Below are 24,714 nucleotides of genomic sequence, written 5' to 3' on the forward strand. Positions count from 1 at the left end.
CGTTATTGTTGGCCGTGCAAAGCAGCCTCGGTGCCTTCGTGGGGTGATGGATGTCCTTCCTGTCGTATGGTACCATTCTTTGAATGCATGGTTCACAGCTGTGATTTTCAAAGACTGGTTTCACCATCACTTCGTCAAGGAGGTCATACATTACCAGACGAAGACACTGGGAATTCCTCGCGACCAGGTAAAGGCTCTCCTTCTCCTCGACAATGCACCTGCCCACCCGTGCGACAAGGACTTGGTTGCTGAGAATGGCCATATTAGGTGCATGTTTCTGCTACCTAATACGACTGCTCTCATTCAACCAATGGACCAAGGACTGATCGTGGCAACAAAGCGCCTGTACCGTCGCAAGTTCCTGGACGAGGTGATGGTGGTTCTCGAGGACGAGGACGAGCGCAGGGAAGGACGTGACACTCGAGGCAAGCGGACTTTGGAAAACCTTCGCCGCTACAACATCAAGTCTGCGCTGTACAACTGGGCTAGTGCATGGAAGGAAGTCCCTGTGAAAACTCTTGAAAATGGTTGGTCTCGTCTGCTTCTCGGAACAGATGTGGAGTACGATTTCCTAGGGTTTGACGTGGATGACTTCCATGCACGGCTACGTACGCACGGCGACGATGTTGATGTGGACGATGTTCGTGAGTGGTTGGACGACGACGAGGGCGATCCTGGGTATCAGACGTTGTCTGATATCGAGATCGCGTCTTCGGTTGCTGGTGTCAGTACCGAACTTCAAGATTCCGACGACGAAGGCGATGATGATGCAGACTCCGCCCAGCAGGACACTACTCCAGCCATCCTCAAGCTGAGCGCACTCCGGGAACATCTAGAGTTCGTCCTAGATACCTGGAACACCCGGACTGCGACAGGGAGATGGGGCCCTTGGGACTCGTGGAGGAAGTGCGTGCTTTCCGGCAGCGCATCATCAATCGCCAGAATCGTCGGTCCTTGCGTCAGTCAACGATTGACAGTTTTTTCAGGCCCGTGACCCCCGCTGTGCCAAGCCCTGGTTCCACTCCGTTGCCTCCCCAAGACAGGACCTCATGCTCCGAGCCACAGCCCAGCACATCAGCTACAGTGGAGTCACCGCTCGACGTGAGTTTGCGGCTGTCTTCAGAGTCTTCTGTAGTCGGTACGCCATCACCACTACCCACCGATGCACCCCTTGGACGCCTGCCAGTGATACTCTCGGGCTCTGACAGTGAATAAACAGCAAGAACTTCTCCACTAGACCACACGGGAATTTTGAGTGTTGTGCAGTGAAAAAAACGGTGTGTTGTGTTAAGGTTTTCAAGTTGGGAGAAAAGACTAAGTAGAAAAGAAATTTAACGTAACTAACCTTCTTTGTTTTGGCTTTGGAAACTTAAAAAACTTGGGAAAAGTTAATGTGCAACACTTAAATTTAATGGAACATTATTTGGACTAAAGTGAACACTGTGAAAAGAACGGACTTCTGTGTGTTATTGACTAAGTTCAGTGCAAGACTTCAGGAAGAGTGTAGTGCAAGTGCTTCAGGAAATCGTTCTTACTGTCAGAGTCCGAGAGGAGGCGGTTATTCATCGAGGTGGCCAGGGACTTGCTGTAAGTAGCCAAAATGTTTCATGTTGTACTATTTCCCATACTATATTTACCAGAATGTTTCATATTGTATTTTTCCCATACTATACTTACCAGAAAGTGTCATACTGTACTTCTTTCCATACTAAACTTACCTCATGCATGTGCAGTAGGAATGTGTTTTTCAGAGTTCGGTTAGGTTCGGTTAGGTTAGGTTCGGTTAGAGTCCATAAGTACCAGAATGTTTATTAATGTATGAACATACTTCTAAATCCACATTTTATGTTTCTATTGCATTTATTTCAGTCATTTATGTGCCTTATTGGTGTGATTTGGGTGTTAAATAGGTGCTATGCATGTCCGGAGGGAGTTGTATAGGTGTTTCTCTGTGTTAGGGTCCGTAAGTACAAGTCCATAAGCTGGGGCCCAATATCCGGACGAAACCAATATCCAAACCTACCGATGGCTCTATTGATCCGGATATTGGAGGGGTTACTGTAATGTGTATACAGCAAGTGAAAGCAATGAATGTAAATATAACTGAACAGTGAAAATAGTTTTATAAGTTATTGCAAGTGACGGTGCATAACATAGTGTAAATAAAATGCAAATGTAAATAATGTAAATAAAATAGAGAATGGAAACAGAAATGAAAATAAGAAGTAATATAAGAATACGAGTATAAATACTAGGAGTAATGAAAGTGAAAGTGAAAGTTTCGCTCTAGCATGTAGAAACACTGGGAGTAATGAAAGTGAAAGTGACAGCTTTGCTCTCTATGCTAGTTTACAGAATGAGAAAGTGAATGCCTGGAGTGAAAATAAACTACTAGTACTGAAAGAAACTTATAGATGAATATTGTATATACAAATAAGTGTAATAAAATACTAGGAATATAAAGTGTGAGTGTGTTTATAAACAATAAATGACAGCTCCGCCTCAGAATACCATCGGGGAATGAGCACAGGAGGAAAGCTCATATGCGCTCGTAATTTACATTGCATTCACAGTGTTTTTTTTTTTGGAATATGGATTCCAAACTACTTGAATTCATAGAATAGTGTTTGTAGTTATAATATCAGGCAGTGGTAACCATATTACGGGGTATCAGGAAGTGTAAAGTGGAAACTTCGTTACCCAACTTCAGAAGTATCCACAAGTCCTACGGTACTCGACGAAGGCTCAAGAAACATCCCAGAAGAAAGCTGAAGGTATGTGCCATATGCTTATAGAATTATAATATTCTAGGACTAATAACTGATTTTTGGCAAATATTTTTAAAAAGTCAGTCGGAGTGCGAATATCCCCGCAGGATACACACGGCAAATTCCCAACTACCCCGCAGTTAAGGGGTTAAATACAAGACCAGGAGGCTGGGGTCCACTATCCGGATGGGACCACTTTCCGGACATGCCTTTGGATCTATTACGTTGGATAGTGGAGGGATTACTGTAATTCCATCTTGTGCAGTATTTGTGATAAGTGGGTATGTAGTGGTATTACAGGTAGACTGCAATATAATGCTGATATGTGCGCAGTGTGTCAGAGAGAGAATGTGGAGATTGTCAGGTGTGAAAGGACTGATCTTGTTCGTGAGTCTTTTGAGTGAGTGGAAAAGCTTTTGTTATCTGGGAGACATGTTATGTGCTGGAGGTGGGGCTGGGGCTAGCTCTGTGGCTTGAGTGATGAGTAGTTGGAAAAAGTTCAAGGAGCTGTTGCCTCTCCTGACACTGAGAGGGCACTCCCTCTGTGCTAAAGGATTTTTGTCTGCAGCATGTGTAAGGAGTGCAATGCTGTGTTGTAGTAAGACCCGGGCAGTGAAGGATGAGGATATTCGCAAGCTCAAGCGTACAGAAATGGCAATGATTTGGTGGATGTGCAGTGCATCCTCGAGTGCAAGGCCTGGGGGCATTAGGTTTGCGATGGAAGAGTTAAGAGGTAGGATGGGACTGGAACATATTGGTGTTGTGATGAGGAGTAGATTGAGGTAGTCTGGGCATGTGAAGAGGACTGGGAATGACAACTACGTGCAGAAAGTGAGATGTGTTAACGTTAGGGGTAGGGTTGTGAGAGGTGGACTTAAAAACATCTGGCATGACGTCAGTGATCGTGACCTCAGGGATAAGGGACTGAATAAGGGGGTTGCTAGAGATTGAGCAACATGGAAAGCCGTCATTTGGTGACCATGGCTGATGAATACAGACATGTTGGAGCCTATAAAAAGGAAAATAAAACAAAAATGAATACACACACACACACACACACACACACACACACACACACACATATATCTCTCTCTCATCAGACATTTGAGTGTCCACTGCAGGACCAGCCTATCCCGACCGAAGTGGGGATGATACAGCCAACGTATCTCTACCATGTGACTTAGGCTGTCTGGTAGAACCTGAATGTAGGGTGAGATGTGCTTGTACGTGTAACTGATGTGTTGGAGTGGCTTTGGATGTGTGTGTAGTCTGTGAACCAAGTGTAATCGGCCCGCGCAAGCCGACTGGGTGCAAACATACTTTACAGTATGCAACATTGGTTCAACCACGGCACCCCTTGTGTCGTCAATGCAGTACATGGCATGAAGAACGCTCTCAAAGATTATTACCCTGGTGGGGTGCGAAACATATATATATATATATATATATATATATATATATATATATCTATATATATATATCTATATATATCTATATATATATATATATATATATATATATATATATATATATATATATATATAAATATACATATATATATATATATATCTATATAGATGTGTGTGTATATACATATATATGTATGTATGTCTATCTATCTATCTATCTATTGCCAGACACCACAATCCCGTAAAGGGTGGCCATTTGACACTGAGTTAGTTGTTTTACAGGGAGGGACACCAACCCTCCACCAACCCACTTGTTGTAAGTCCATAAATATATACTGTATATATATATACTCACATACACACACACACACACACACACACACACAAATAGGTAAATACAAATAGTTAATACATATATATATATATATATATATATATATATATATATGTATATATATATACACACACACACAAATATATACACACACACACACACACACATATATATATATATATATATATATATATATATATATATATATATATACAGTAATCCCTCCAATATCCGACGTAATAGAGCCATAGGCAGGTCCAGATAGTAGTCCTGTCCGGATATTGGGCCCCAGCTTATGGACTTGTACTTACGGACCCTAACTCAGAGAAACACCTATACAACTCCCTCTGGACATGCATAGCACCTATTTAAGACCCAGATCACACCAATAAGGCACATAAAAGACTGAAATAAATGCAAAAGAAGCATAAAATGAGGTTTTTGAGGTAGGTTCATACAATATTCAACATTCTGGGCACTTATAAGTCCCTGGCTCCTGGACAGGTAGTTATGGACCCTAACCTAGCCTAACTCAGAAAAACACCTCCCTACTGCACATGCACAGCACCTAAGACACAGCATATTCACACCAATAAAGGATATAAAAGAGTGAAATGAGGTGTTTGAGGTAAGTATAGTATGGAAAATACAGTAAAGTACAGTATGAAACATTCTGCCTACTAACAGCAAGTCCATGGCCATCTCGATGAATAACTGCCTCCTCTTGGACTCTGCTAGTAAAAAGGATTTCCTGAAGCACTTGCAGTACACTGTTCATGAAGTCTTGCACTGAACTTAGTCATTCGCACTCAAAAGTCTGTTCTCTTCACAGTGCGCACTCTTGTCTAACTTATGCTCCATTGTTAACATACTAAGTGTTGCACTCTGCACTTTAACTTCTCCCACTTTTCTAACCATTTTCTAAAGCAAAAACACACAAGTCTATTTACTTTAAATTTAGTTCAAAAATTTTAACTCACAACTGTAAATCCTTAACACAACGCACTGTTTTTTTCACTGCACAACACTGTAAATTCCCGTGTGGTCTAGTGGAGAAGTTCTTGGCGTCTATTCACTGCCAGAGTCCGAGAGTATCACTGGCAGGTGACCTAGGGGTGCGTCGCTGGGTCGTGGTGATGGCGTACCCACTGCAGACTACTCTGAAGACAGACGCAAACTCACGTCGAGCGGTGACTCCACCGTGGCTGATGTGCTGGGCTGTGGCTCGGAGCATGAGGGCCTGTCTTGGGGAGGCAATGGAGTGGAGCCAGGGCTGGGCACAGCGTGGGTCACGGGCCTGAAAAAACTGTCAATCGTTGAGTGATGCAAGGAACAACGATTCTGACGATTGATGATCCGCTGCCTGGAAGCACGCACTTCCCTCACAAGTCCCAAGGGCCCCATCTCCCTGTCGCAGTCCGGGTGTTCCAGGTAGCCGAGAACGAACTCTAGGTGTTCCCGGAGTGCGCTCAGCTTGGGGATGACTGGAGTTGTGTCATGCTGAGAGGAGTCCTCATCATCGTCGGAATCTTCAAGCTGGGTACTGACACCTGCAACTGAAGATGCGATCTCGATATCAGACAAGATCTGATACCCAGGATCGACCTCGTCGTCACCCAACCACTCACGCACATCGTCCACATCAACATCGTCGCCATGCGTAAGTAGACGTGCATGGAAGTCATCCACGTCAAAACCTAGGAAATCGTACTCCACATCCGTTCCGAGAAGCAGACGAGATCAACCATTTTCTAGAGTCTTGACAGGGACTTCCTTCCATGCACTGGCCCAGTTATAGATTGCAGAAGATGTTGTAGCGGCGAAGGTTTTCCAAAGTCCGCTGGCCTTGTGTGTCTCGTCCCTCTCTGCACTCGTCCTCGTCCTCGAGAACAACCATCACCTCGTCCAGGAACTTCCTTCGGTATAGGCGCTTTGTTACCACGATCACTCCTTGGTCCATTGGTTGGATGAGAGCAGTAGTATTAGGTGGCAGAAACATGCACCTAATCCGGCCATTCGCAGCCACCAAGTCCTTGTTGCACGGGTGGGCTGGTGCATTGTCGAGGAGGAGGGCCTTTACCTGGTCACGCGGGATTCCCAGTGTCTCCGTCTGGTAATGTATGACCTCCTTGATGAAGTGGCGGTGGAACCAGTCTTTGAAGATCTGGGCTGTAAACCATGCCTTCAAAGAATGGTACCAGACGACAGGAAGGACATCCATCACCCGATTAAGACACCGAGGCTGCTTTGCATGGCTAACAATAACGGGCTTAAGCCGGTGCATGCCGTTAGCATTGGCACAACACAAAGCAGATATCCATTCCTTGGAGAGCTTGCGGCCAGGTACACGCTTCTCTGTCTCCTCAGCTAGAGTGTTCGTTGGCAAAGAGCGATAGAATAAACCAGTTTCGTTCGCACTGTAGACTTGACTGAGAGTGAGGCCCTCCCTGTCGATCAAGCCCTTCACCTTGTGCCGAAACTCGTCAACTCCATCCTCGTTAGTGTCCAAAGCTTCGCCATGAGCTTTATGGTTAGTAAGGCCATGCCGTAACTTGAACGCAAAGAGCCAACCCTCGGATGCCTTGAAGTCTAGGGCGTCGTGAAGCCTGGAGAACTTCTCAGCAGCAGCCTTCAGCTCCGTACCACGTACCATCACACCAGCAGCACGTTGCTGTCGATACCAAATTAACGTGGAGCGGTCGACTTCAGCAAACTTGGGAGTAAACATCACCTTCCTCTCCACGCTGCGTTTGCTTCTCGACGAGAAGTCAGCCATGTACTGCATGAGTTTGTCTCGGGATCTCTTAATATCAAACAAAGTAGATCGGGCCAGGCTGAACTTGCGGAGGATGCGGGAAGAAGACCACCCCGCATCTACTTTCTCCAATATCTCCCGTTTCTTCTCCAGAGTCAACACCACTCTCTTCCTCTTCTTAGGTGGAGGGGCCATCATCACACACACACGAAGGAGAGGCACGAGAGCAGCAGGAATGCCTGCAGCAGGTAAGGCACCACCACAAAAGCAAGCACGTGGGCAGCCATGACGACGAGCGTGCACTTGCAATGAGAGACAGGCGGAAAGTGGGGAGGATGCAGGGGCGCTCTAGCAGACGTCGGAGGAATGACGTGCCACAACAAAGCTGTCCTGTGCCCTGTGCGCCAAGTTCAAATTACGGGCAGGAAAAATCCCCCCCCCCCTTTTTTTTTGCGGTTTTCGGACCATTTTGGGAATATTGGATCCCAGGACGATTATGTCTGGTTAGTGGGGATGTTCAGATATTAGAGGGATTACTTATATATATATATATATATATATATATATATACACACACACACACAGTATGTGTGAAAAAATATTGAGGTATATGGAGACATCTGGCAGTTTCCTGTATAAGCCCACATATCTTTATGAATAAAACACTCAGAACCTAGAGCCTGTGTCAGGTAGAACGTGACTGGCTGAACTTTTGAGCGGTTGTGAAGCAAATATTCTCATCATTTTATACATAAATGAAGGCTAATAACTAATAAGTGGTACTAAAGTACAGTGGAGTCGCCTAATTTGTGTAACTGTAAGCCGTGGATTTGTAATTCACGGTACTCGCAAGCAGTCCCCATTTTTATTTTTTTTCTGGGGAAAAAACTCGAAAAATGCAGTTCCTAGGTTCCATAGTGGCTCATTTCTGAGATTATAATGTTTGGGCACCCATGATGTACTGTATTCCATGGGTGCAAGCCAATCACAGACAATCTAGATCCAGCAGCCAATCACAGCCTGGCCCTGGTGGCAAGTGCACACTACAAATGCCATGTTTTGTTTACCTCCTGTCCTGCCAACTGCCAACTATGTGTGTTCCCCCATGAGTTCTTAGCGCTGTCTGGCTTTTTTTTTTTTTTTTTTTGTCGAGGTTACCTTTCCCTGAGCTCTGTTATGGATGACCCCAATCCCCCAAGGGGGAAGCAGAGGAGAAGCAACAATAGCATGAGGTTACACCACCCCCACCTCATGCTGAGAGGTCCTAAGTTATCTCCAGCCCCTACCCATCCCATCCACTTATGCATTTTTGTCCGTCGGAGTCTGGCGAGGCCCCTTAATTATTGTTTATTTCCATTAAATACAAGCACTGAATATTTCTAAGACTGTCTGTGTTTGCTGTTGGCTAGTTTGGCGTAGGTACGGTGCTGTTGGGGGGTTCCACAAGGGTCCAGACTAAATGTCCTTTTTTTCCCGTTGGTTCTTAACTTTTTAAACTACGGATTTCGTACACCATGGGAAGGTACCAGTCTCTATTTGCCGTGGATTTGGTGACTCCACTGTACTTAATGAGCAAACGTGGGGTATAATAGAATAATGAATGTTAACAATCTGTAAAATGTAACTGGCAACATAGCACAGAAGAGCAGCATGACAGCTGGTAGTTTCGTTTATTCATGATATCTGAAGCTGCTGAAACGAAGTCTAGTGATTCTGACAAATAGATGATGACCTCTAACAAAAAGAATCGCCAATGCTTTCTTTAATGAATCTAATACTGATATTATATTTCATCATTTTCTAGGATTACTAAGCTCTATGATGCATGATGTTGTAAAATGCATATTCAGTAAATTAACACTAAATTATCTGTTGCCTTATTACCCTTCCCCAACCCGGAGGGGCTCGGAGACGGGCATTTTCACTTGATTTGTTTGTTTGTCTGTCTGCCTATCTCTTAACAACTTCACACAAAAACTACTGACTAAAATAACAGGGAAGATGGGCTAGGACCCTCTGACCACCTGATTGAATTTTGGGCCAAACTGGGCCAGGATCCAGGCTGAAAGCCCAATGGGGAAAAAAAAAAAAAAAAAAAAAAAAAAAAAAAACCCTGCTTTCAAACTCTTCACATCAACATTAAACCAAAACCTAAAGGTGCATCTTTCAAATCTGCATCCTATAACATGCCTCATTACATCAATGGGGTAAACCCCGCAGTTAGCACTAGAGGGGTCAATGTCAGGTGGGTCATGCCTAAAATTTCAAATGGGCATTAAATAACCAATTTTCACCCAATTTACTCCAAGTCAAATTTGTGACATCTTTGACTAGATATCCTGTTATGTTTATACGTCAGCATTAATATGACTGCTGGGGACAGGTCTGCTGTGCCTTGGCACTGCTTCTTCTTGCCTTTTATATTTCTCCTCAATATAATACATTGAAATAGGAAGAGACAAGACTGCGCTAAGCCAGAGAGACCTTGTAGTGCAAGGGAGAAGGAGACAGAGAGGAGGGACAGCAACATAAGCAAAGAAAAAGGAAAGAAGGGACAGCTGAAGAGCTGAAATGGATTGACTTAGGACCAAAGGGGTGCCAAAACCCTTTATGTACTGCCCACATTACAGGCAAAACCCTCCTACGGGGTTCACCTAAGGATAAATGCACTGCACTGGAAATGAATAAAAATACTGTAGTCAGGTAATCATATAATATTAATATGAGACAGTTACCTTAAAATTCTTCCAAGCAGCTCCACTTAATTACTTTCACATCCATGAAGTGCATACAACATTGTTTTGTAACATCAAACAGAGACTAGGTAACTAAATATCCAGTTTTAATTTGCATCATCCAACCAACACTGATCCCTCCTCCACAATGTATGATGGAAAGGCGCCAAACCACCAGGTAGCGTCTGGTGATTTCGCTCAACTATGGGCACTGGCTGTTCGCTGGTTTGCCCATCAAAGTTGCCACAAAGTGTTCGATAATGGGTTAATCACCCGTGCCCGCCAGGCACTGCACGAAAGTGTAGATCATACGCATGCTTTTTATATGTTGCATAGTTTACTATTTTTTTCTCTCTTCATAGATAATGAATGGAGGGAGGAAAAACAAAGAAAAATCCTCCATTCATATTTATAACACCTGGATTTAAATTGAAGTGGATTAAATGTTTGTGGGAAACAACTCCCAGGAAGTGAATTCCAGATAGTAGTTCTGGGGATAATTGAATTTTGATAAGCAGAGGTTCTGCATTGTGGGGGAGAGAGTGAGAGTTCATGGGCACTATCAGCTGCCCAAGTATTTTGGGAGAAAATGTGAAAGGGAGGCACAATTGAAGCCAGTTCGTCACAGCACTTATGATAAAAACATCGATAAAATAATGCCAAAGAAGCAACATCTCTACATACTGAAAATGGACGAAGATCCTGTGTAATGGCAGGACTACTGATTAATCTAATGGATTTATTTTGAATTTTGTCCAACTGCCTCAATGCAACCGCTCCACATCCATTCCACAGTGGTGAACAGTATTCGATCTGAGAACGCACATGACTTTTGTATATTGTGGCCATCTGCTCGTCAGTGAAGAACTCACGAACTCTGTACATGAGTCCCAATTTCTTGGAAGCATATTTAGCCCAGCTTAGGTTGGGGTTTAGAGTATCACCTAGGATATCAATTGTAGTGGAGATAGGAATACTGACATCATTTAAAATTATGTGAGAGTCTAAGGGATTCTTTCTGTTGGAGAAATTAATGTATTTAGTTTTCTGAGCATTAAATGAGACCAGATTTGTTTGTCCCCATTGATTAATTTTAGAAAGGTCCTGGTTCAGAGAAATTTACATTTATTTGAGAATTTATAATATCAAATTGTGTAAAGGAGGTACTAAATGTGAAAGAACTATGAAGGGTTGAGACATCAGCATCAGCATAAGAGTGTATTGAGTTGTGCATGACAGATAGGAGGTCATTTATATGAATGAGAAAGAGGGTTGGAGCCAAAACTGATCCCTGAGGTATGCCAGCATTTATGGAATGAAACTGAGAATAAATTCCATCTACCATGATCCATATCTTTCTATTATGAAGGTAAGAAGAAATTAGAGGAACCAGTGATGCAAGGACATAGTGTGATATCTTAGACAGTAAGGCCCAGTGCCATACTCTGTCAAATGTTTTTGATATATCAAGTGCTATTGTGTGTGTTTCACCATGTTGGTTTATTGTTTTGTTAATCTGATGGGTAAGAAGGCAATGAATGTCTAGAGCTGAACATTCTTGTCTAAATCCATACTGCCGATCATTGGTTAATTTATTGATTTCTAGATGCTTGACTATGTGTTAAATTGTTAATTAGTGTCTCAAAAACTTTACCGAGAGCAGAAGTGATTGCAATTGGTCTGTAGTTTGATGGACCAGAAGTTGCTCCCTTTTTAGGAACAGGATGGATATTTGCTTCTTTCCAAGAGGCTGGAAAACTTGAGGTATGGATGCATAAGCGGAAAAATTATGCCAATACAGCAGCCAACACTGAGGAGCAATTTTCAAGTATTACTGAAGGAATTCCACCTGGACCAGTAGCTTTGTCTGCTGAGAGATTCTGTAATACAGTTTGTACATATCTGGTGTGAATCATGAAAGGAGGTATCTGAGGGGAATCAAAATCAAGTACAGGAATATTGTGATTTTCTGTATTTAGGGTTGAGTTTGTTGAAAAAATGTCAACAAGGAGGCTAGCTTTTCCACCTGTGTCACTTACTAGATTTCCATTGGGAGACTGTAAAGGTGGAATGGAAGAGGTGGTAGTGCAGTCAGTTTTGAATGAATTAAGGGTTGACCAGAATATTTAATCATTTGGGTTGTTTAGTACTTTGTTTGCCTGTCTATGTAGAAAGTTTGATTTAGAAAGATTGATAATAGTTTTGGCATGGTTTTTGATATTTCTATAATAGTTACAGGCTTCTTTGGTTTTGGTCCTTGTATAAGTGTTATAGGCTATTGTTTTGTGTTCTGTTACTCTAGCACAATTGTGGTCAAACCATTTTGGAGAATTACATCTTTTTCTGTAACCATGATGGGGAATGAATGTTTCCATGCTGACTTTAATGAAATCCTGTATGTGGCCCAATGTGGAATTTGCATCATGGGAGAAAAAGGAGGTCAAAGGAACATCAATGAGAAAATTATGGAGTCCCTCCCAGTCTGCCCCGTCGTAGTGCCATTTAGTCATCACAACAGGTTCAGAGGAGGAGGGTGTGGTAGGTGTTAAACTGGTGGCTTTAATCAGACAAAGATCAGAGAATCCGAGAGGGGACTTCACTTCGACATTATAATTATCTGAATTGGTTGTTAGAAACAAGTCCAATATGTGGGAATTTTGATCGGGGTTGTCTGGTACACAGGTGGGTTGACTGACTAACTGGGTGAGATTAAATGAGTCTGCAAATAGCTCACATTCAAGACCAGAGTCATCAGTTCTGGCTGAATAAGTGAGCCATTCATCATTATGGACATAAAAATCACCCAGAATAGTAATTTCTGATGCAGTATTAATGTTGAGGACACTTAGTTGTGAAGACCGAGAGTCAAATAAACTCGGCTCTGGTGGGGCATTAGGGGAACAATAAACACAACAGAAATACTTAATCTTACCAAAAGAATTTAATTGGTATATGGAATAATCAAAATAAGACAATTAAATTTAGTAATCTTCTCCAGGGCAAATTTCTGATTTTGCAAGGCAACATACACCTCCTTTGGGTTTGAAATTTTGAATCACGATATAACCAGGAAAATTAAATCTAGATAATCAGAGGCTGAGCTTACTTGTGTGTCTGTCAAAAATAGCAGATCAGGGGATTCATACTGGAGGAAATTTTGAACAGAGTTGATGTTGGAGTTAAGTCCCCTAAAATTGCAATAGAAAATTTTACTGCACTGACGGCAGATTTAGGGCGCCGCAACACAGGAGGTGGCACAGTCGCTTGATGACGACCGGGAGGGCCCTGTGCAGATGACCGAGCCCTGCCCTCTGATGTTTGAGGCAAAAAGATGTGTAACCAGCTACCAAGGCCTAGGAGAGAAAATGGAATCCAGGCTATTCCCTGAGTCTCCTGTTACCTTAGAGGTAGTACTTCCCTGGGCGGGGCTGCCTACCCCTACTACTGTACTTACAAGCATTCACTATTGACTGCCAGAATATAGACGGTGTGTGATATAGCTGCGAGATGAGCAAGGCGCTGATTATAACACATCTCACACCAGTTTTACCTCCTTTTATCTTGTCCAAGAAAATTCATAGCAATCATTCAATAAGACATGTTTTCTAATGTGCTGAAAATGAATACAGGGATGGCATGGTAATCTACTATGAGAGCTTGTTTTTGCCTAAAATATATTTGTCACTAATGTTGATAAAGTTTCAACTCAGATATAAATCTCATAATCGGTAGGCACAGAACAAAATCATAATAATTTACAGTAAATTTATTTTCTCTGACAAAATATTCATTCCTCATAACATCATAAAATAATGTTTTCTCCAAAATAACATGTGTGGTCTGTATATGACAAACAGATAAATAACTCTTTTTTTTTTTTTTCCCCCCAGCTCATCAAGTATCCCTCATTACGTTCTTTTTCCCTTGTGCTTGCTCTCCTTCCTCTTTATCTTCTTCTCTCTTGCGTTACAAAGTCTTTTAGGCCTAGCGCAGTCTTTTCTTTTCCTATTTCAATATATTACAGTACCCTCATGTCCAGTACGGTATTTTTGTCAGACTACACCATAATGGACAAACAACAGACCTTATGGGAAAAATGAATAATGTCAGACAAGCCTTGAAAAAGTCCTCCCAAAATTCAACTTAACTACATTCTGACACAACTAAGATTCTACCAACCTTTAAGGTGGGTGGCGATGGGCTTCGAGGGGAAGGAGAAGAAGGAATTTCCGAGGCTGTAGAAGGTCCTACTGACCTGGAGGAGGGCTCTGCCTCAACCTCCCTCATAGCCACACACTGACACATTGTTGTCTTCGTCATAAGAGGGAAGTGCAATACTGCGATATGACTGGCACATGTCACGAGTAACGAGGAAGGCGTACTGGACTGGCACGGCAGGACTAAGGAAGTGTTCCTCAGTGTTGGCCATCTTCCCCCGCGTGCACGGGTAGTAGTACTGGACGCAGCACGTCAGTGCTAGAGAAGAACTCCTCGGACTTGGCCCACTTTGCGCGGCTGATCAGTACTAGCCCAACAAATCCGTACTACAGTAATAAATTATTTAATTTTTTGCTGACTGTACTGGACAAGAAGAGTACTGGACAAACTTGTACTGGACACGAGGGTACTGTATAATAAGAAGAAATATGAAAGGCAATAAAGCAACAAATAATTCTGTGTTAATTTACTGAACACACATTTTGACATCATGCATCACAGAGCTTAATAACCCTAGAAATTGATGAAACATAATATCAATATTAGATTCATTAAAGAAAGCACTGCTGTTTCTCTTCATCAGAGGCCAACATCTATTAGTCAGAATCACCAGATTTCATCTAAGCAGCTTCAAAGATCATGAATAAACGGAACTACCAGCTGTAGTGCTGCTCATCTGCGCTATGTTGCTAGTTACACTTTACAGATTGCTAACGCTCATTATTATGCTCCACGTTCGTTCATTAAATACTGTAGTAGTCTCTAAAAATTGTTTCCTACCACTTATTAGTTATTAACCTTCATTTACATATAAGGCGCTGAGTGGAATAACCTCTCGTGTGCCAAATATAGAAAATTAAGACAAACGCTGTTAAAGTTTGTGTACTTTCAAAATGCCATATCTTTTCAACCGATAAAGATATTCTGGTGATTTTTTTTTTTTTTTCCAAATGTAGCTGAAAACATCTGCTTGCATGCTAGAGTACGTAAATCAACGGCATTTTGAAAGAACAATACATTAACAGCATCTTTCTCCTATTGCCTGAAAACAATGAACTGCATTATCCCAAAAATGTGTGTTATTGCAAGCCAACCTTACGATGTATGCATGTACTTTCACAATATCCATTAATATAGCACAAAACCAGCACAAAAAAATATATATATACCTAGGAGAATCTGTCCATGGTGGCCTGTGGTGCTCGAGTAGTTATTACAAGCATTCTGGGACTTCCCCCACATGGAGCTAACAATAGGTGAATGTCTGAACGTGAATACATAAGAAAAATCGACCATAACACCAGTGGAATAACTGAGCCTGATGTTGGTTTCTAAGGTTCAGGACCTGGGGAAGACAATGCTATGCCACAATGATTTTCTGACTGGATTATTCAGGCAAATATGGACAAAATGTCAACTTACCAGAGTATAAACACCTTCGTGTGCAGTGCGGTCAGTCAGTACCCTCTATAAAATGAAAATTTTCACCCTTGTTGGGGGTGTTTATTCGTTATTGTACTAGTAGAAGAGGGTTTGGGGAATACGCTGGTGTACTTAACTCCAAAATGGCCGCTGTGGTGGACAAGAGGTTATTCCACTCAGCGCCTCATACAGTATAATATGATGAGAATATCTCTTTCACCACCACTCAAAAGTTCAGCCCATCACATTCCACCTGACACAGGCTCGAAAGGAGTAGACTGTAGCACCAGTCAAACAGGGCAGTACTCCCAAGGTGGATGGAAAGCTGATGACAGGGAGAGCTGGAGCTACCGTTTCATCAGCCCTTGGGACTAGGACCCGACCATCCCCCTTTGTTGAACTTTTTCAGTGTCTCAGTAACACAGAGAGTAGGCCAGCATGCTCTCCAATACAAGTTTCTCCAACTATCAACACCACACTACATGCACAGTACACACCACACTTCCTTTTCAAAATTATCAAAAATGGCGTCAAATAACATTGCCTCGGACTCCGGGGGGGGCATAAGTGATCCCACCTTCAGCCCCTCTCCCGGTGATGACTCAAGGTGCCTGGAACCACTGTCTGACTCTCTTCCTCTTCATTTCTGCAACATTCATGGCCTTTCCTCTAACTTTCGCTCTGTTGAGCACCACCTCACCTTCTCTAAACCTCACCTTCTTTTCCTAACTGAGACTCAGCTGTCTGGGGCAACTGACAGGAAATCCTTTTCTGTATCCTCCTACTTTCTCTATACTCATTTCAAAGCCAAAGGTGGCTGTTGTGTATATATACGCAACAACTTATCTTGCTCTCGTGTTCCTGAACTTGATTCTTCTGAATTCTCTACACTCTGGCTTCGGCTTTCCTGTCATTTTCTGACTACATATATCTATGCTGTTTACTTATCCTCTAATTCTACTGACTATCAAAAATTCTTTGACTATCTTACTTCTATGATGGAACACATTCTATCCATCTCTCCTTTCTCTGAAATCTCCATTCTTGGAGATTTCAATGTTCACCACCATCTTTGGCTCTCCTCTCCTTTCACTGATCCACCTGGTGAACAAGCTTATACCTTTTCTATATTTAATGACCTAGAGCAGCTTGTACAGCACCCTACCCGTATCCCTGACTGCCTTGGAGAGAGCTCCAACATACTTGATCTCTTCCTTACAACTAAACCTGCTTACAATGTTAATCTTTTCTCTCCGTTGGGTTCCTCCGATCATAACCTTATCACCTTAACCTGTCCTATCACTTCGGTACGGCCTGCGGACCCTCCAGGGAAACGTCGTTTCTGGCACTTTGGAGCTGCGGATCGGGAGGCCCCAAGGCAGTACTTCTTTGATTTTCCCTGGAATGATTATTGCTTTCATGGCCGGGAGCCATCTGGGTGTGCCTTGCGCATTACGGAGGTTATTCTCTCGGGCATGGAAGCATACATTCCTTTCTCATATCCTTTGACTAACGCAAGAAAGCCTTGGCATAATTACGCTTGTTCTAATGCTGTCCGCAACAAGGAGAGGGCCTATAAAAGGTACCGGACCCAACTCACCCCTGAATCATATCTTTTATACATTTCTGCCCGGAATCATGCTAAGTCTGTTCTTCGCTCTGCTAAAAATAATTTCATCCGAACTAAATGCTCTCAACTCTCCAACTCGAACTCTTCCTGCTCCTTCTGGCACCTTGCCAAAAACCTTTTGAACAACTTTACCTCATCATCCTTCCCTCCTCTTTTCTACTCTGATGGCTCTGTAGCCATTTCTTCTTCTGATAAATCAGATCTCTTCGCTCAGACTTTCTACTCCAATTCCACCTTAGACGATTCCGGTGCTGTTCCTCCATCACTTCCCCCCTCTGACTTCCTCATGGCTAACATTAAAATTTCTTCAGATGATGTATTTTCTGCCATTGATGGCCTCAGTACTAATAAGGCATATGGGCATGATGGAGTCCCTCCTGTTGTTCTCAAGAACTGTGCTGCTGTGCTTACACCCTGCCTAGGCAAACTCTTTCGCCTTTGTCTGTCAACTTGTACCTTTCCTTCTTGCCGGTAGTTTGCTCTCATTCACCCAGTCCCAAAGAAGAGTGACCATTCCCAACCCTCTAACTATCGCCCAATTGCTTTAACATCCTGTATCTCAAAAGTTTTTGAGTCTATTCTTAATAGAAAAATTTTAAAGCATCTTTCTTATCACAACCTTCTTTCTGATCGTCAGTATGGGTTCCGTCAGGGAGGCTCCACAGGCGATCTTCTCACCTACCTTTCATCCTCCTGGTCATCCTCCTTTCGGGACTTTGGTGAAAGCTTTGCCATTGCACTTGACATCTCAAAGACTTTCGATCGAGTCTGGCATAAATCTTAAATTTCCAAACTGCCCTCTTACAGTTTCTATCCTTCTTTCTGTGCCTTCATCGCTAGCTTCCTTTCTGGTCGTTCTATAGCTGCTGTTGTAGACGGCTATCGTTCTTCTCCTAGATCTATTAACAGTGGTGTTCCTCAGGGCTCTTTCCTATCACCAACTCTCTTCCTTTTATTCATCAATGACCTTCTAAGCTGTACATCTAACCCTATCCACTCATACGCTGACGACTCCACCCTTCACCTTTCCTTTTGATTCCCACAACGTCCATCTCAGCAGTTACTTCAACAGGCAAGGGATGAGGCTATGGCACACCTAATGTCTGACTTGGCTCGTATCTCTGACTGGGGTAAAAATAATATGGTTGTTTTTAATACACCAAAGACTCAGTTTTTGCATCTATCAACCCGACAAAATCTTCCACAGGTGTACCCACTTATGTTTAATAATACTCAACTTAATCCTGCATCATCCTTGAACATGCTTGGGGTTTCATTTGCTCGGGACTTGTCTTGGAAAGATCATATTACATCTCTTGTAAAATCTGCTTCCAAGCGATTGGGTGTGCTAAGCCGACTCTGTTCCTTCTTTGCCCCTGCACATTTGTTGACTCTATACAGAGGTTTTATCCGCCCCTGTGTGGAGCTCAACTCTCATGTGTGGGGAGGCTCCCCACATAAAGCTCTTCTCAATAGGGTGCAGTCAAAGGCTTTTCGTTTCATTAACTCTCCCCCTCTTACTGACTCCCTTCAACCTCTGTCTCTTCGACGCAATGTTGCATCTTTATCTCTTTTCTATCACTACTTCAATGGTCACTGTTCCTCTGAACTGTCTGCATGTATTCCTCCACTTCTACAACAGGCGCGAAGCACCCGTTTAGCAGCAAACTCTCACCCCTTATCTGTCCAACTCTCTAATGCAAGAGTTAACTGTTACTCCCAGTCCTTCATTTATGCAACAGGTCAAATCTGGAACTGTCTCCCTCTGTCTGTGTTTCCTGCTTCCTACGCAGTGTGTCCAGGCATCTTGAAATGAATGGATCTTGAATTTGGCTCTCTCTTGTATTTTGTTTTTCTCTTGGAAGGAACAGTTTTGCAGGCTCATGGCCTTTGGTTCCTTCTTCCTCACATAAAAAAAAAAAAAAAAAAAAAAAAAAAAAAAAGGTTCTGAGTGTTTCATCCATAAAGATACGTAGGCTTACTACAGGACACTGCCTGATGTCTCCATATACCTCAATACTTTTTTGCACTTTCTATTTGCCCAACTGTACTGTGGAATCTCCTAAATCGTGGTCTTATGAGACAAGGAAAATGCTGCGATTTGAGAATTTCACAAAGTAGAAATTATTAATCTATGGGAAAAAGTATTAATGAGTGTCATTGTGGAAAAATTGCCCCCTTTACCCCCAAACTGACATCAAACTGGTCACTAGCGAACTCTAAAAACCTGGAAAAGAAATTAACAAAGTATTTAAACACACACACACACACAAGAGAGGGATTCAACTGAGTAGGACGTGCGACATTGGCGCTCCGAACCGAAACAACACGGCGAGTGGCATTACCTAAATTAGTATCTTTGCGTAAGTCAAGCTCTGTACTAGGTTAGACTAAATGATTTTTCATTATTAAAAGGAAAAAAATAATAAGTTTAAACAAGACTTGTTCAAACAGGAAAGAAAAACAAGACGAAAGAATATGCTGAGTCATCTGAAGTTTGTTTAGACTACAACAACACGGGGATTATAAGTATATACTCTGCACTTTTAGTATTGCAAAATGGATACATACTTTAGTAAAGCAAATTTGGAAAAGAAAAGGGATAAAAGTAAAAAGCAAAATGATGATTTCTACCAAGAACTGGTTGAAGTGGAGATTCACAATAGACTGGTTGAACGTGTAAACAAACTAGAAATGGCTTTCAAAAATGAAATTGATGAAATAAAGAAGCAGATGCACTTGTAAAAGGAAGAAATAGAAAAACTAGGAAGGGAGGCCAATAAGAAAGACACAACCATCAGTGAACTAACAGTGGAATTGAGTACACTTAGAAAAAAAATGAGTGAAATGGCAAGTACAGTAGTCAATCACGAGAGTGTTATGGAAGAGTTAAAAAATGACACAGAGACAATTAGGCAAGTAAGCAGTCTTATTGACCAGAGCAGTGATATTGAGGAGAAGATAACACAGGTGAATGAAGCTGTGCAAAGCTACAAAAATGATGTGGAAACCACGTATGCTGAAATGGTGAAAGTAAAGAAAGACTTAGAAACAAGTGTGGAGGAAAAAAGCATTAAAAAGGAAGTGAAAAGAATAATCCAAAACAATCCAAAGTTAGTCAGAGATTCAGTAGATATAAAAAAATCTATAGTAATCACTGGTACAGAAGAGGAAAAAGTAAAAAACAAGATCACAAGAGACAAAAAGGAAATGGCAAATGTAATGAGCTTACTCAAGGAAGTATCATAGGAAATCTGTAGTAAAGACATATAGGAACAAAAAAGGTTAGGGAAATATGAGAAAAGCAAGACAAGACCTCTAAAGGTGACTTTCCAGAGTGTAAACACTGTGGAAGAGATACTAAAAAATGCAAAGAATCTTATGGAAAAAGAGGAGTTCAAAAATGTATGGATAAAAAGATGCTTAACACAAGAGGAACTGGAATTACTGAAAGAGAAAAGAGAGGAAGCAAAAACAAAAAATGAGGGAAGATCAGAAGAGGAGAAGAAGAAATTTTTTTACAAAGTAATAGGATTGCAGGTACGAAAGTGGTACACAAACAGGATGGAATAAAAAGGAGGAAGGTAGCAGAACCATGTCATGACAAGTATATAAACAAGATGATAAAGTTGATGTACTCAAATGTGGATCGAATGGTATCTAAATTACTAGAGATGAATGATTATGTCAGAGAAAATGAACCACAAATAATATGCCTAACTGAAACAAAATTAACACCAAGGATATCCAATGATATACTAAACTTAGAGGAATACAATATATGGAGAAGAGACAAATTTTAAAAAAGGAGGAGGAATTATAATATTAACTAAGAAAAATCTAAAAGTCAATGAAATAAAACTAGATATACCAACACAAGTAGAACTGATTGCAGTAGAGATCAACACATCTGAAGGGAAAGTAAGTGTAGCCAATTTGTACATGCCACCCAGATCAAACACATGGGAAAGAGATGAATATGAGGACCTGGCAGAGAGTATAATTCAGAGTTTAAGATTACTACTACATAAAATGGAAGAGAAATCAGAAAGAAATATACTAACTGGGGATTTCAATACAAATATAAATTGGAATACTTTAGATATAATTAGCCAAGAAAGCTGTTGGGACCAAAAGCTCCTGGATCTCGTACAAGAGTTCTTCTTAACGCAACATGTGAGGGAAACCACCAGAAAAAGAGGACATGATAATGCTAGATCTAATATTTACTAGGCAAGAAAATGATATTGACAGTTTAATATATCACCCTCCACTCGGCAAAAGCGATCATCCAGTACTAAATTATAACTTCAGGATAGCATATGACATAGTAAACAGCAATGACAGTTACAAAAAGAGCCTAAACTATAAAAAGGGAAATTATCAAGACCTAAAGAAGTATTTCTTAGAAGTTGATTGGGAAAATGAGCTTAGAGGACAAGATTTAAATGCTGTATATAAAAAATTCTGTGAATTTTATGAAATAGGAGTCCAGAAGTGCATCTTACAGCACAACGAAGCACATAAGAAAATACAGAAATGGTTCAATACAGAATGAAAAAAAATCAAAAGAAAGAAGAGATTTGTTGTGGAATAGATACAGAAGACACAATTGTGAAAGGGCGTATAATAATTATAAACAGGCAAGAAACGATTATACAAGAATAAGGAGGGAAGCCCAAAAACAGTTTGAGGAGGATATAATAAATAAAAGTAGTGATCAACCAAAGCTGTTTTACAGCTATATCAGAAGCAAAACCAAAGTAAAAGATATAATACAATCAATTACGGACGAGGGAATCACTTATACACAAGAGAAAGATATTTGTGAAGTACTAAATAAGAATTTCCAATTAGTTTTTACAGAAGAAAAAAATTTTGAGAGGGACTATGTGGAACATGCATGTCCACACATACTACCAGATATACAAATAGCAGAAAAAGTAATACAGGAGGAGTTAAGTAGATTAGACAGAGGAAAAGCAAGTGGTCCTGATGAAATTTCATGTTGGGTACTACGAGAATGTGCAAAGGAGTTAAGCAAACCATTATTTTTAATTTTCAAGAAATCCTTGAGTCAAGCTAAACTACCTGATATTTGGAAAAAAAGCAAATATGGTCCCCTTATTCAAGAAAGGAAATAGATAAAATCCACTCAACTACCGACCAGTATCACTGACCAGTGTTGTAAGCAAGGCATTAGAAAAGCTTATAAGAAAAGCTTGGGTAAATCATCTAGAAGAACACAGTATGATAACAGAAAGACAGTTTGGTTTCACAAAAGGAAAATCATGTGTTACTAATCTGTTGAGCTACTATGACAGAGCAACAAACACAATACAGGAAAGGGAAGGATGGGTGGACAGTATCTATTTAGATTTCAAGAAAGCTTTTGACACAGTACCACACCAAACACTTTTATGGAAACTGTACCATCAACGAGGAATTTGAGGCAAACTGTTTTGTTGGATGCAAGACTTTCTCATAAAAAGAGAAATGAGAAAAGTACTAAGAGGAAACTATTCATCATGGAAAGAAGTGACTAGTGGAGTACCACAGGGTTCAGTGCTGGCACCAATCATGTTTTTAGTGTATATAAATGATATAAACAGTAACACTGGAAATGAGAGCTATCTGAATATGTTTGCAGATGATGCAAAAATACAAAGGAGAATTACTAACACAGACTCTTGTAAAGAGCTACAAGAAGAATGAAATAAACTTCATGAATGGAGTAGTACATGGCAAATGGAATTCAATGTGGACAAGTGTCATGTAATCAAGTTTGGTAAAAGTGGAAAAAGACCTGATTGGGATTATAAGTTAGGAAATAAAACCCTATACACATCAGAAAGAGAGAAAGACCTAGGTGTGATCATCAATAACAGACTATCTCCGGCTGACCACATAAGCGAGAAGGTACGGAACATGTATACACTGCTTGCAAATATGAGAATAGCATTCACATACATAAATGAAGACATGCTAAGAAGGATAATAACATCATTCATTAGACCAACCCTGGAATATGCATTAATAGTCTGGAGTCCTCATCTCAAAAAGCACATAGACAAGATTGAAAAAGTTCAAAGGGCCACTACAAGATGGATACCAAGCTTAAAGGACCTAAGCTACGAAGAAAGACTAAATAAACTGAATCTACCAACACTACAGGAGCGAAGGAAAAGAGGTGACATGATAATGCTATATAAGTGCATATCAGGGAAGGAGAGAATAGACATAAATGATTACTTAACACATGGAGAAGCATCAGCAAGAGGACACTGCAAAAAACTGCATAAGAAGAGAGGTGATAAAGACGTAAGGAAATTCAGTTTCCCAAACAGAGCAATTGATCAATGAATGTACTACTGAATGAAATAGTGTGTGCCAAAACAATTCACAAATTTAAGGATATGTACGATAAATATGGTTTAAGACACGGGACAGTACGAGCTTGACTCATTCCTGTAAAGATACAATTAGGTAAGAACAATTAGGTAAGAACACACACACACACACACACACACACACACACACACACATTAAAGAGCAAAGGAAATACTAACACCCTCCCCTTTCACATAATAAATCTAGAAAAAAAAGGCAGTAACCTCCAAACCAGCAGATCCATACTAGATCATAAACATTCATCTTAAACATACTGGCAACACAGCAATAAATACCCTCCCTCTATTGGCATCCGCTAACAACAATAAAGCATGCCATCTCACCGCACCCCTTTCATTTTCCGTATCAAGGAGTGGCGAATTGCAATGGTCTCCAAAAGACTGGAAACAAAACACAGCCCAGGTTACCTCCAGCAACAGTGCTACCGCCATCATCACAGGCTGATATCACCAACAGTACCACCACCATTACCAATGATATTGCTACAACATCCATGTGCCATTATATTACTCTATGCTATTGGTTCATTTACGTAATTTATTCTAGCTAATTTGGGCATTCTCTCTGATGGAAAAAAAATATATATAAACTTGGTTAACAATGTCAATGGCAATACGCCAAGCACACTCCAAATGATTGTATTCAGGCCTCTCTCATATCTCCCAAAATATCTTAGCCACAGGGTGTTCTTGTTGCTGTCTTGGAATAATTTGCACAAACACTCAATGGGCTGACAACAACTGTTGCTGCTGTTATTACTGAATAATCCCAGCCAGGCTGGCCAAGCAGACTCATCAACCCCAGACAAGCAACTGACTCTGCAGGGCCATCCTAGGCAGTGAACTGATGCTACCTTGCATTAGACAGCACCTCACCAAAGCGGGGAGCGGGAAGACAGTGGAAGTTTGGTTCCAGGATGGACAATGCATTTGCATCTCTCCATCCAGTTAACAGGGGCACCATGGTAGGCTCTACATCATCCTGTTATCTCGACTATGGTTACCGCTCAGTTTTGCAAAAGGTTTCATCAGT

General features: G+C 41.3%; 1 protein-coding gene across 1 annotated transcript in view; it reads right to left on the reverse strand.

Annotated features, from left to right (window-relative positions):
* The window catches only part of HUWE1 (HECT, UBA and WWE domain containing E3 ubiquitin protein ligase 1), a 1,134,422-nt gene that overhangs the window by 592,525 nt on the left and 517,183 nt on the right, over positions 1 to 24,714 (reverse strand). The gene's annotated exons all lie outside the window — the stretch shown is intronic.

The sequence above is a fragment of the Coenobita brevimanus genome, chromosome 55 (assembly GCF_032717465.1).
Source record: "Coenobita brevimanus isolate Jiangsu-jjx chromosome 55, ASM3271746v2, whole genome shotgun sequence".
Classification (NCBI taxonomy): domain Eukaryota; kingdom Metazoa; phylum Arthropoda; class Malacostraca; order Decapoda; family Coenobitidae; genus Coenobita; species Coenobita brevimanus.